The 11,389-nt window shown below is 44.7% G+C and overlaps 1 protein-coding gene across 1 annotated transcript in view; it reads right to left on the bottom strand.

Annotated features, from left to right (window-relative positions):
- Window positions 1–11,389, bottom strand: part of ADGRA1 (adhesion G protein-coupled receptor A1) — a 732,027-nt gene that overhangs the window by 395,695 nt on the left and 324,943 nt on the right. The window lies entirely within an intron of this gene.

Here is an 11,389-nt window from a genome sequence, read left to right as displayed (position 1 = left end):
TCAATCCCCATTTTACAGATGAGGGAATTGAGGTTCATTCATTCATTCAATCATATTTATTGAGCATTTACTCCGTGCAAAGCGCTCAGGAGAGTACGATACAACACAGACACACTCCCTGACCACAGTGAGCTCACAGTCTAGAGGGGGAAGTGACTTGCCCAAGGTCATATAGCAGAGAAGTGGTGGAGCCCAGAGTAGAATCTGTGACCTTCTGATTCCACACCCATGCTCTATCCACAACGCCATGCTGCTCCTTGGGGGAAGATAAGAGATAATCAGACTGGTCACCAATTCTGTGCCCACTTTGGCGGGGAAGGAGGGGAAAGGCTCCAAATCTAGAGGAAAAGGAAGGGGGTGTCTAATCCTTATTGTTCAAGTGAGGAAATTGAGGCATACTGAGGTCAAGTGACTTGCTCCAGATCACACGGTGGTGGAGGAGGGATGAGAAACCAGGTCTCAAGACTCAGAGACTGAGGCTCTTTCCATCAGTCAGCCAGTCAACCATATTTAGTGCTTAGTACAGGGCTCTGCACACAGTAAGCACTCAATAAATACAACTGAATGAATGAATGAATGACTTTACTGAGCCATTACTGTGTGCAGAGCACAGTACTATGCACTTGGGAGAGTACAATAGAACTATATAATAGACACATTTCCTGGCCACAACAAGTGTACAGTCTAGAGGGAGAGACAGACATCAATATAAAGAAATAAATAAATGACAGATATGGACATAAGAGCTGGGAGTGCTGGGGGGTGATGAATAAAAGTAGAAAGTCAGGGTGATACAGAAGGGAGAGGGAGAAGGATAAGAGGGCTTAGTCAGGGAAGGCCTCATGGAGGAGATATGCACAAGGCCGTAATAATAATAATGATGGCATTTATTAAGCACTTAATATGTGCAAAGCACTGTTCTAAGCACTGGGGGGTTACAAGGTGATCAGGTTGTCCCATGGGGAGCTCACAGTCTTAATCTCCATTTTACAGATGAAGTAACTTAGGCCCAGAGAAGTTAAGTGACTTGCCCAAAGTCACACAGCTGTCAATTAGTGGAGCTGGGATTTGAATCCATGACCTCTGACTCCAAAGCCTGTGCTCTTTCCACTGAGCCACGCTGCCATGCTGTGAAGGGCAGTATTTGCCACCCTCTGGGTAGTATAAATACCCACCTTTCCTCTTCCATTCCCCTCTGCATTGCCCTAACTTGCTTCCTTTGTTCATTCATTCATTCATTCATTCGCTCAATCATATTTATTGAGCACTTACTGTGTTCAGAGCACTGTACTAAGCACTTGGAAAGTACAATTCAATAACAGACAATCCCTACCCAACAACGGGCTCACAGCCTAGAAGGGGGAGACAGATAACAAAACAAAACAAGTAGACAGGCATCAATAGCATCAAAACAGATAACTAGAACTGTAGATATATACTCATCATTAATAAAATAAATAGAATAATAAATATGTACAAATATACACAAGGGCTGTGGGGAGGGGAGGGGAAGGGAGTAGAGCAGAGAGAGGGAGTCGGGGTGATGGGGAGGGGAGGAGGAGCAAAGGAGAAGGGGGGCTCAGTCTGGGAAGACCTCCTGAAGGAGGTGAGCTCTCAGTAGGGCTTTGAAGGGGGAAAGTGTGCTAGCTTGGCAGATTCAGCGTGGCTCAGTGGAAGGAGCCCAGGCTCTGGAGTCAGAGGTCATGGGTTCTAATCCCAGCTCCATCACTTGTCAGCTGTGTGACTTTGGGCAAGTCACTTAGCTTCTTTGTGCCTCAGTTACCTCATCTGTAAAATGGGGATTGAGACTGTGAGCCCCATGTGGGACAACCTGATCACCCTGTATCCCCCCAGTGCTTAGAACAGTGCTTTGCACATAGTAAGTGCTTAAACATACCATTATTATTATTATTATTATTATTATTATGTGAGGAGGGAGGACATTCCAGGACAGAGGTAGGACGTGGACTAGGGGTCAACAGTGGGACAGGTGAGAAGGAGGCCCAGTGAGGAGGTTAGCGGCAGCAGAGGAGCGGAGGGTGTGGGCTGGGCTGGAGAAGGAGAGAAGGGAGGTGAGGTAGGAGGGGGCAAGGGGATGGACAGCTTTGAAGCCAATAGGAGATTTTACTTGATATGGAGGTTGATAGGCAGCCACTGGAGATTTTTGAGGAGGGGGATGACATGCCCAGAGCGTTCCTGTAATCTTTACTCTTCCCTATTCCCAGTCCCACAGCACTTGCATACCTATCTATAAATTATTTATTTCTATTACTGCCTGTCTCCTCCCACCTACCCCTCTCAGGGCTGCACCTGGAGAGTTTCCACTACGCTACCAGTCTGAACTATGGGAGGGAGAGTCAAGCAGATGGGTACCCATTCCATTCCTAGCTTGGGCAATGGCTAGTGAGTGGCAGGCAATCTGCTGCAAGTCAAAACTCCCCTGTGCTGGGCAGCAGCAGCATGGGAAAGAGTCGAGGGTGGAGACTCATTCATTCATTCATTCAATTGTATTTATTGAGCACTTACTATGTGCAGAGCACTGTACTAAGCACTTGGGAAGTACAAGTCTGCAACATATAGAGACGGTCCCTACCCAACAATGGGCTCACAGTCTAGAAGGGGGAGACAGACAACAACATGAAACATGTACACAGGTGTCAGAACCATCAGAATAAATAGAATTATAGCTATATGCATATCAATAATAAAATAAATAGAATAGTAAATATGTACAGATAAAATAGAGTAATAAATCTGTACAAATATATACAAGTGCTGTGGGGAGGGGAAGGAGGTAGGGTGGGGGGGGGCAATGGGGAGGGAAGGAGGAGAGAAAAAAGGGGGCCTAGGCTGGGAAGGCCTCCTGGAGGAGCTGAGCTCTCAGTAGGGCTTTGAAGGGAGGAAGAGAGCTAGCTTGGCGGAAGTGTGGAGGGAGGGAATTCCAGGCCAGGGGAAGGATGTGGGACAGGGGTCAATGGTGGGACAGACGAGAACGAGGCCCAGTGAGGAGGTTAGCAGCTGCAGAGGAGTGGAGGGTGGGGGTTGGGCTGTAGAAGGAGAGAAGGGAAGTGAGGTAGGAGGAGGTGAGGTGATGGAGAGCCTTAAAGCCAAGAGTGAGGAGTTTTTGCTTGATTCGTAGGTTGACAGGCACCCACTGGAGATTTTTGAGGAGGGGAATGACATGCTCAGAGCGCTTCTGTACAAGATAATCTGGGCAACAAGAGTGAAGTATAGACTGAAGCGGGGAGAGACAGGAGGATGGAAGATCAGAGAGGAGGCTGATGCAGTAATCCAGTAGGGATAGGATGAGAGAGTCAACCAGCAAGGTGGCGGTTTGGATGGAGAGGAAAAGGCAGATCTGGGTGATGTTGTGCAGGTGAGCCTGACAGGTTTCGGTGACAGACTGGATGTGTGGGGTGAATGAGAGAACGGAGTCGAGAATGACACCAAGGCTGTGGGCTTGTGAGACGGGAAGGATGGTAGTGCCGTCTACAGTGACGGGAAAGTCAGGGAGAGGACAGGGTTTGGGAGGGAAGATAAGGAGCTCAATCTTGTTCATATAGAGTTTTAGATGGCAGGCAGACATCTAGAGAAGCAGCGTGGCTCAGTGGAAAGAGCCCGGGCTTTGGAGTCAGAGGTCATGGGTTCGAATCCCAGCTCTGCCACACGTCTGCTGTGTGACCTTGGGCAAGTCCCTTAACTTCTCTGAGCCTCAGTTACCTCATCTGGAAAATGAGGATTAAGACTGTGAGCCCCATGTGGGACAACCTGATCACCTTGTATCCCCCCCCAGTGCTTAGAACAGTGCTTTGCACATAGTAAGCGCTTAACAAATGCCATCATTATTATTATTATCGAGATGGACATGTCCTGAAGGCAGGAGGATATATGAGCCCGGAGGGAGTGAGCGAGAGCAGGGCGGAGGTGTAGATTTGGATGTCATCCGCATAAGGATGATACTTGAAGCCGTGGGAGTGAATGAGTTCACCAAGGGAGTGAGTATAGATAGAGAACAGAAGGGGACCAAGAACTGACCCTTGAGGAACCCCTACAGTAAGGGGATGGGATGGGTAGGAGTAGCCCACGAAGGAGACTGAGAATGAATGGCTGGAAAGATAAGAGGAGAACCAGGAGAGGACGGAGTCTGTGAAGCCAAGGTTGGATAGCGTGTTGAGAAGGGGGCGGTCCACAGTGTCGAAGGTAACTGAGAGGTCGAGGAGGATTTGGATAGAGTAGGAGCCATTGGATTTGGAAAGAAGGAGGTCACTGGTGACCTTTGAGAGGGCAGTTTAGGTGGAGTGTAGGAGATGGAAACCAGATTGGAGAGGGTGGTCTAGGAGAGAGAGAGAGAGAGAGAGAGACAGAGAGGCTCTAGGCAGACTCAAGTTTACTGCGCGGAAGAGGGCAATGGTAAATCACTGCCAGATTGTTACCAAGAAAATCCCGGATCCACTACCAGAATGATTGCAGATGGAGGTGGGGGTTCTGGGAGAGATGAGTCAATGGCATTGTTATAGGTATTAAGACAAGACAAGACCTCCAGGCTAGACTGTAAGCTCATTGTGGGTAGTTAATGTGCCTGCTTATTGTTGTATTGTACTCTCCCAAGCACTTAGTACAGTGCTCAGCACACAGTATGCACTGATAAATATGATTGAGTGAATTAAGTGCAGTCCACAGAACAAACTGATTGGGAAAACAAAAGAGAGTAAAATAAAAGAAGCAGCTTATGTTCCGTGGGTGGGGTCAGACATTACTTCCCAAGCTCTCAGTTTTTTTATCACTGCATCGATTTTCCACACTTTAAGATGGAGACTGAGGATAAGACTAGTTTGGAAATGATGGAAGAGAAGGGAGGACTTCTCAAAGAGCCAGGTGAGGGTCCAATCCACTGTCACCAGTCTTCCTAATAAAGTGATTTCCCTTAGTAGCAATATTTTCCGAACGTTCAGAGCTGTGACCTAGCTTTGCTGTCATTTTCAAGGTGAGATTTCATTTTGCTTTTTAGCCTGATTGTGGTTTTGGTTCCTAGGTACCTTGAGTCACCGCACATGTAATTATGAAGTGACTGACACAAATCACTTTTCAATGTCAAGCGATGAAACCATTAATTATAGGCTTGAACTCTCCATGCCTGAACTTGAACGCTTGGATGTATTTCTGGCCATCACGATTCATAAAATGAAGGTTATCCAAAACAATCATGAGTCTTTTAATAGTCACCTAATTCTTATCAAGTGCCTTCAATTACTGAAGCAACGGGAAGCTGGAAGAGGAGGAGGCCGCAACTCGAATCTACCCCAGCGTATAGAACGGTGCTTGCCACATAGTAAGCGCTAACAAAGTACCATAATTATTACTATTGCAACCACGATTTCAGCCCTGTCCATCCTCAAGATTTCAAGCTTATTGTGGGCAGGGAATCTGTTTAAGATTGTATTGCACTCGCCCAAGCGCTTAGTATAATGCTGTGCACACAGTCACTGCTCAATAAGTACAATGGGCTGATTGATTGATTGATTGATTGGCAGTAGAAATGAAATTCCTGAAGTTTCTTCAACCTTCCCAATAATAACGATGGCATTTGTTAAGTGCTTACTATGTGCAAAGCACTGTTCTAAGTGCTGGGGAGGATACAAGGTGATCAGGTTGTCCCACGTGGGGCTCACAGTCTTAATCCCCATTTTACAGATGAGGTAACTGGGGCACAGAGAAGTTAAGTGACTTGCCTGAAGTAACATAGCTGACAAGTGGTGGAGCCAGGATTAGAACCCATGACCTCTGACTCCCAAGCCCGGGCTCTTTCCACTGAGCCACGCTACTTCCCAATGCCAGGAAGGCCACAAAAGTGACTTTTGCAATGGTTGGACCAGGCTGCCAGGGACAAAAAACTCTTCCCTGATGCCCTACTGTTCTTGAATTAATCATTGTTCTCATCTCATAGATTTTTTTTCAGTAAAATCATAATAATCAGAGTGGTATTTTCTTAAAGGCTTACTATGTGGAAGCACTGTACTAAGTGCTTAGAACAGTGCTTAACACATAGTAAGTGCTTAACAAATACCATTATATGGATTCTTATTAGATGGATAAAAGACAATCAAGTCGGACTCAGTCCCTGTCCCACATGGGGCTCATGGTTTAAGTAGGAGGGAGGCCAGGTACTGAATTTCCACTTTACAAATGAGGAAATTAAGGGACAGAGAATAATGATGATGATGATTTTTGTGGTATTTGTTAAGCACTTACTATGTGCCATGCACTGTACTAAGTGTTGGGGTAGATATAAGATAATCAGATAATATAAGATAATTGGACACAGTCCCTGTTCTACATGGGGATCACAGTCTTAATGCCCATTTTACAGATGAGGTAACTGAGGTACAGAGAAGTGAAGTGACTTGAACAAGGTCACCCAGCAGGCAAGTCACAGAGCCAGGATTAGAACCACAGTTCTGCTGGCCTCCAGGTTTGAGCTTTTTCCACCAGAGTACACTGCTTCTATATATGATTTATTGGTTTTGTGTTGCATTAATAGCGTATTGTACTTAGTTCATTATTTTTTTATTATGTTATATTACACAGCAGAAAAATGGTGGAACAGGGATTAGAACCCAGGTCCTCCTGACTTCCAGCCCTTGCTCTATCCATTAGGGCATGCTGCATCTGCCTGCTGGGTGATCTTGGGCAAGTCACTTAACTTCATTTATAAAATGGGGATTTAACACCTGTTCTCCTTCTTACTTAGGCTGTGAAACCCATATGGGACAGGGACTGTACCCAACCTGATTAACTCTTCTCTACCTCAGAGCTTAGAATAATAATAATAATAATGGCGTTTATTAAGCACTTACTATGTGCAAAGCACTGTTCTAAGTGCTGGGGAGGTTACAAGGTGATCAGGTTGTCCCACAAAGGGTTCACAGTCTTAATCCCCATTTTACAGATGAGGTAACTCAGGGACAGAGAAATTAAGTGACTTCCCCAAAGTCACACAGCTGACAATTGGTAGAGCATGGATTTGAATCCATGACCTCTGACTCCAAAGCCCGTGATCTTTCCACTGTGCCATGGTGCTTCTTAGAACAGTGATTGACACAAAGTAAGTGCTTAACAAATACCATCTGATGATAATGATGATCAGGATGATGATGATTTTTACACTGTTTTCCTCTAATGCCAACCTACTCACTGCACCTCCATCTTATCTATCTCTCCATTGACCTCTCACCCATATCCTGCCTTCATATCTGACATACGATCTCTCCTCTCTCTCTCTCTCTGTCTCTCTCTCGCTCTCTCTCTCTCTCCTTTGAAAACCTTATTAAAAGCATATCTCCTCCAAGAGGCCTTCCCTGGCTAAGCTCTCATTTTCTCTTCTACTTCCTTCTGCATTACCCTTATGCCTGGATTTGCAACCTTTATTCACCCCACCCTCACTCAGCTCCACAGAACTTATCAGTCGTATTTATTGAGCACTTACACTGTGCAGAGCACTGTACTAAGCGCTTGGGAAGTACAAGTTGGCAACATATAGAGACAGTCCCTACCCAACAGTGGGTTCACAGTCTAAAAGACTTATGTACATGTCCATGATTTATTTAGATAAATATCTGTCTCCCCCTCCAGACTGGTAGGTTGTTGTGAACAGGGGATACATCTCTGTTGTATTGAAGTCCCCCAGATTCTTACTGCTGTTCTCTGCACATCGTAAATGCTCACTAAATATGATTGATTGTTACTACTACTCTTATAACGATAGGCAGGATAGGCAAGAGAACTCCCTATAGGTGTACTATCTGTGTATATATATGAGAACCATATGTATATATAATTCTATTTATTTCTACTGAAGCCTGTTTACTTGTTTTGATGCCTGTCTTCCCCCTTCTAGACTGTGAGTCCACAGTGGGCAGGGAACTGTCTCTCTCTGTTGATGAATTTTACTTTCCGAGCACTTAGTACAGTGCTCTGCACACGGTAAGCAGTCAATAAATACAATTGAATTAATGAATGAACTCAATTAATGTTCCCATATGTTTTCACAAACAATTTGCTTCAGTTGAAAATTAAGCTTTGTGACTTTTCTCAGGCAAATGTCTTTTCCTGTCTTACATGGGAGAGAGAAAATTTGCTGACCAAATATGCTGTGAAGAATAGACAGTAGGGTGTTTTCATTTGGTTTGTATCAAAGTAAATTCAAATTTATTTAAAGTATCAGTGCTTTTGGGTCTCAGAAATATGACGAAAACACAACAAAACATAAAATTATCAAGCCCCAAAATGACATCTGGTCCGTATTTTTAGGAGAGGTGTGATGTTCTCCAAAGCTTGACAAACTGTGACATTCTCACAGAGTGGAATTTCGAACACTGTCCTCTACTGGCCAGATATTAAAAATATATTTATGATAATAATAGTAACAATAATAACAACACTTGCTAAATACTTACAATGTCCCAAGCACTGTACTGAGCACTAGTACGTATTACTACCGGGCTTGATCAATGATAATCATCTCAAATTCAGTTCTTGTCCTAAGTATCATTATTATTCTTGTTGTAATAATCATTATTATTATCACATAGGGCTAACAGTCTGGAGTAGATATTTACCACCCATTTCAGAGATGAGAAAACTGAGGTATAAAGAAGTTAAGTGCTTGCCCAAGGTCATGCCGCAGGGATTGTCTCTACTATGTCTATTGTATTCTCCCAAGTGCTTGGTAGGGTGCTCTGCTCACAGAAAGTTCTCAATAATAATAATGATGGCATTTGTTAAGCGCTTACTATGTGCAAAGCACTCCATGTACTGAATAAGTTTAAAAAGACACGGGAAAGGCAGTGGAGTGGAAGAGGATGGGAGTGGGGGAATGGGGAGGAATGGGTAGTTAACCAGATTCTTGTCTTGTCTTATGCCGTTGAGTCATCTCCGACCCATAGCTACATCATGGACACATCTCTCCCAGAACGGCCCACCTCCATCCACAATCATTCTGGTAGTGGATCCATAGTTTTCTTGGTAAAAATCTGGAAGTGGTTTATCATTGCCTCCTTCAGAGCAGTAAACTCGAGTCTATGCCCTCGACTCTCTCTCATGCTACTGCTGCCCAGATCAGGTGAGATTTGACTTGTAACAAATTGCCTTCAACTCTCTAGCCACTGCCCAAACTATGAATGGAATGGACAGGCTTCTGCTTCACTCGGGAGTCCTGTAGTCAAGACTGTTAACCAGATTACCAATCAATCTGCGCATCAGGCAGAAACTCCTCACCCTGGGCTTCAAGATTGTGGGTAGTTAATGTGCCTGCTTATTGTTGTATTGTACTCTCCCAAGCACTTAGTACAGTGCTCAGCACACAGTACTACCTACCTACTCCTACCTCACCTCCCTTCTCTCCTTCTACAGCCCACCCCGCACCCTCCACTCCTCTGCTGCTAATCTCCTCACTGTACCTCGTTCTCGCCTGTCCCGCCATCGACCCCCAGCCCACGTCATCCCCCTGGCCTGGAATGCCCTCCCTCTGCCCACCCGCCAAGCTAGCTCTCTTCCTCCCTTCAAGGCCCTACTGAGAGCTCACCTCCTCCAGGAGGCCTTCCCAGACTGAGCCATCTTACCTCCTTCCCTTCCCCATAGCACCTGTATATATGTATATATGTTTGTACATATTTATTACTCTATTTATTTATTTATTTATTTTACCTGTACATATCTATTCTATTTATGTGATTTTGTTAGTATGTTTGGTTTTGTTCTCTGTCTCCCCCTTTTAGACTGTGAGCCCACTGTTGGGTAGGGACTGTCTCTATATGTTGCCAACTTGTACTTCCCAAGCGCTTAGTACAGTGCTCTGCACACAGTAAGCGCTCAATAAATACGATTGATGATGATTGATGATGATTACCAGGTGGAATTACATGGGAAGGTTGTCATGTCCATTTTATTTCCTGCAAATTGCAAGTTGGTTATCCTGTAGTAGCACCTCTCTGATTCGCTATAAATGCACTAATGTCACTGTAAGACTCATCGGTTTGGTTGCTATGGGGAATTCAAGCTTATTTTAGGGGCCGATGCCCTATTTATAACACTGTTTCTTTAAGAAAAGTGGCACCCATCTACAGCATGAATCAAAAATCAACTGTACTAGTACAGTGCCCTGCACATAGTAAGCACTCAATAAATACGATTGACTGATTGATAGATTTACTGTCAAGCTGAGGGCTTCCTGGATCACAACTGACTCAGTAGCAACAATGAGGGGAGAGAAACTTCCAAAAATGCTGCTGAAACCACTGTGAAATCTAAACCCATCTGTTCTCTCCCTCTTACTTTTCAATTCCCTTCTCCCATAACACCCCAGCTCACATTCTTCATTCCTCCGAAGCTCAACCCACTGTACTACAAGTCCTTGATTCTCCAGCTTCTGATCATTTGCTTGTATCCTTCCGGCCTGGAATTTCCTCCCTCTTGATATTCACCAGATCACAGCTCTACCCTATCTTTAAATCTCTCTTGAAATGCTGTTTCCCCCATGAGGATTTGTCTGATTCATTTTCTGGTGAAAAGTCTTTTCCCTACCAACTTTCAGAAGGAGGAAGACAAGATTAGTGGGGAAACTAGCTTTCAGTGAAAATATTTCCCTGAAGCTTTCATCGCAAACCCCTTGAGGATGGGGACCTTGGGTACTTACCATATGGCACCTACCAGACCGCTCAGTAAGTATTTGCATTACACAGTGTGCCCAATATCCTCACCCTAGAGAAATCAATCAATTGTATTTATTGAACACTTACTGTGTGCAGAACACTGTACTCAGTGCTTGGGAGAATACACTATAACAAAATTGATAGACACATTCCTTGCAAACAGCGAGCTTACAGCCTAGCGGGGGAGATAGATATTAATATAAACGTATATATTACATAAGTGCTGTGAGGCTTAGGGTGGGGTGAATAACGGGAGCAAAACCAAGTGGAAGGGATCACCTCCCACAGAAGGGAGCGGGAGGAGAGGAAATTTGAGCTTAGTCAGGGAAGGCCTTCTAGAGGTGATTTGATTTGAAGCAGCATGGTGTAATGGATAGCACATGGGCCTGGGAATCAGAAGGTCATGGGTTTTAATCCCGGCTCCTCCGCGTGTCTGCTGCGTGACCTTGGGCAAGTCACTTCACTTCTCTGGGCCTCAGTTATGTCATCTGTAAAATGGGGGGTAAGAATGTAAGCCCCATGTGGGACAGGGACTGTATCCTGTATCCATTCCAGGGCATAGTACAGTGCCTGACACACAGTAAGCACTTAACAAATACCACAATTATTATTTATTATTATCGTTATTGTTATTATTAATAATAAGGCTTTGGAGGTGGGAGGTGGTCAGCCAGAGGCAGTAA

Source organism: Tachyglossus aculeatus, chromosome 3, assembly GCF_015852505.1.
Source record: "Tachyglossus aculeatus isolate mTacAcu1 chromosome 3, mTacAcu1.pri, whole genome shotgun sequence".
NCBI classification, from domain to species: domain Eukaryota; kingdom Metazoa; phylum Chordata; class Mammalia; order Monotremata; family Tachyglossidae; genus Tachyglossus; species Tachyglossus aculeatus.
The sequence above is the reverse complement of the archived record's forward strand: the minus strand, read 5'-3'. Positions and strand labels throughout refer to the sequence as shown.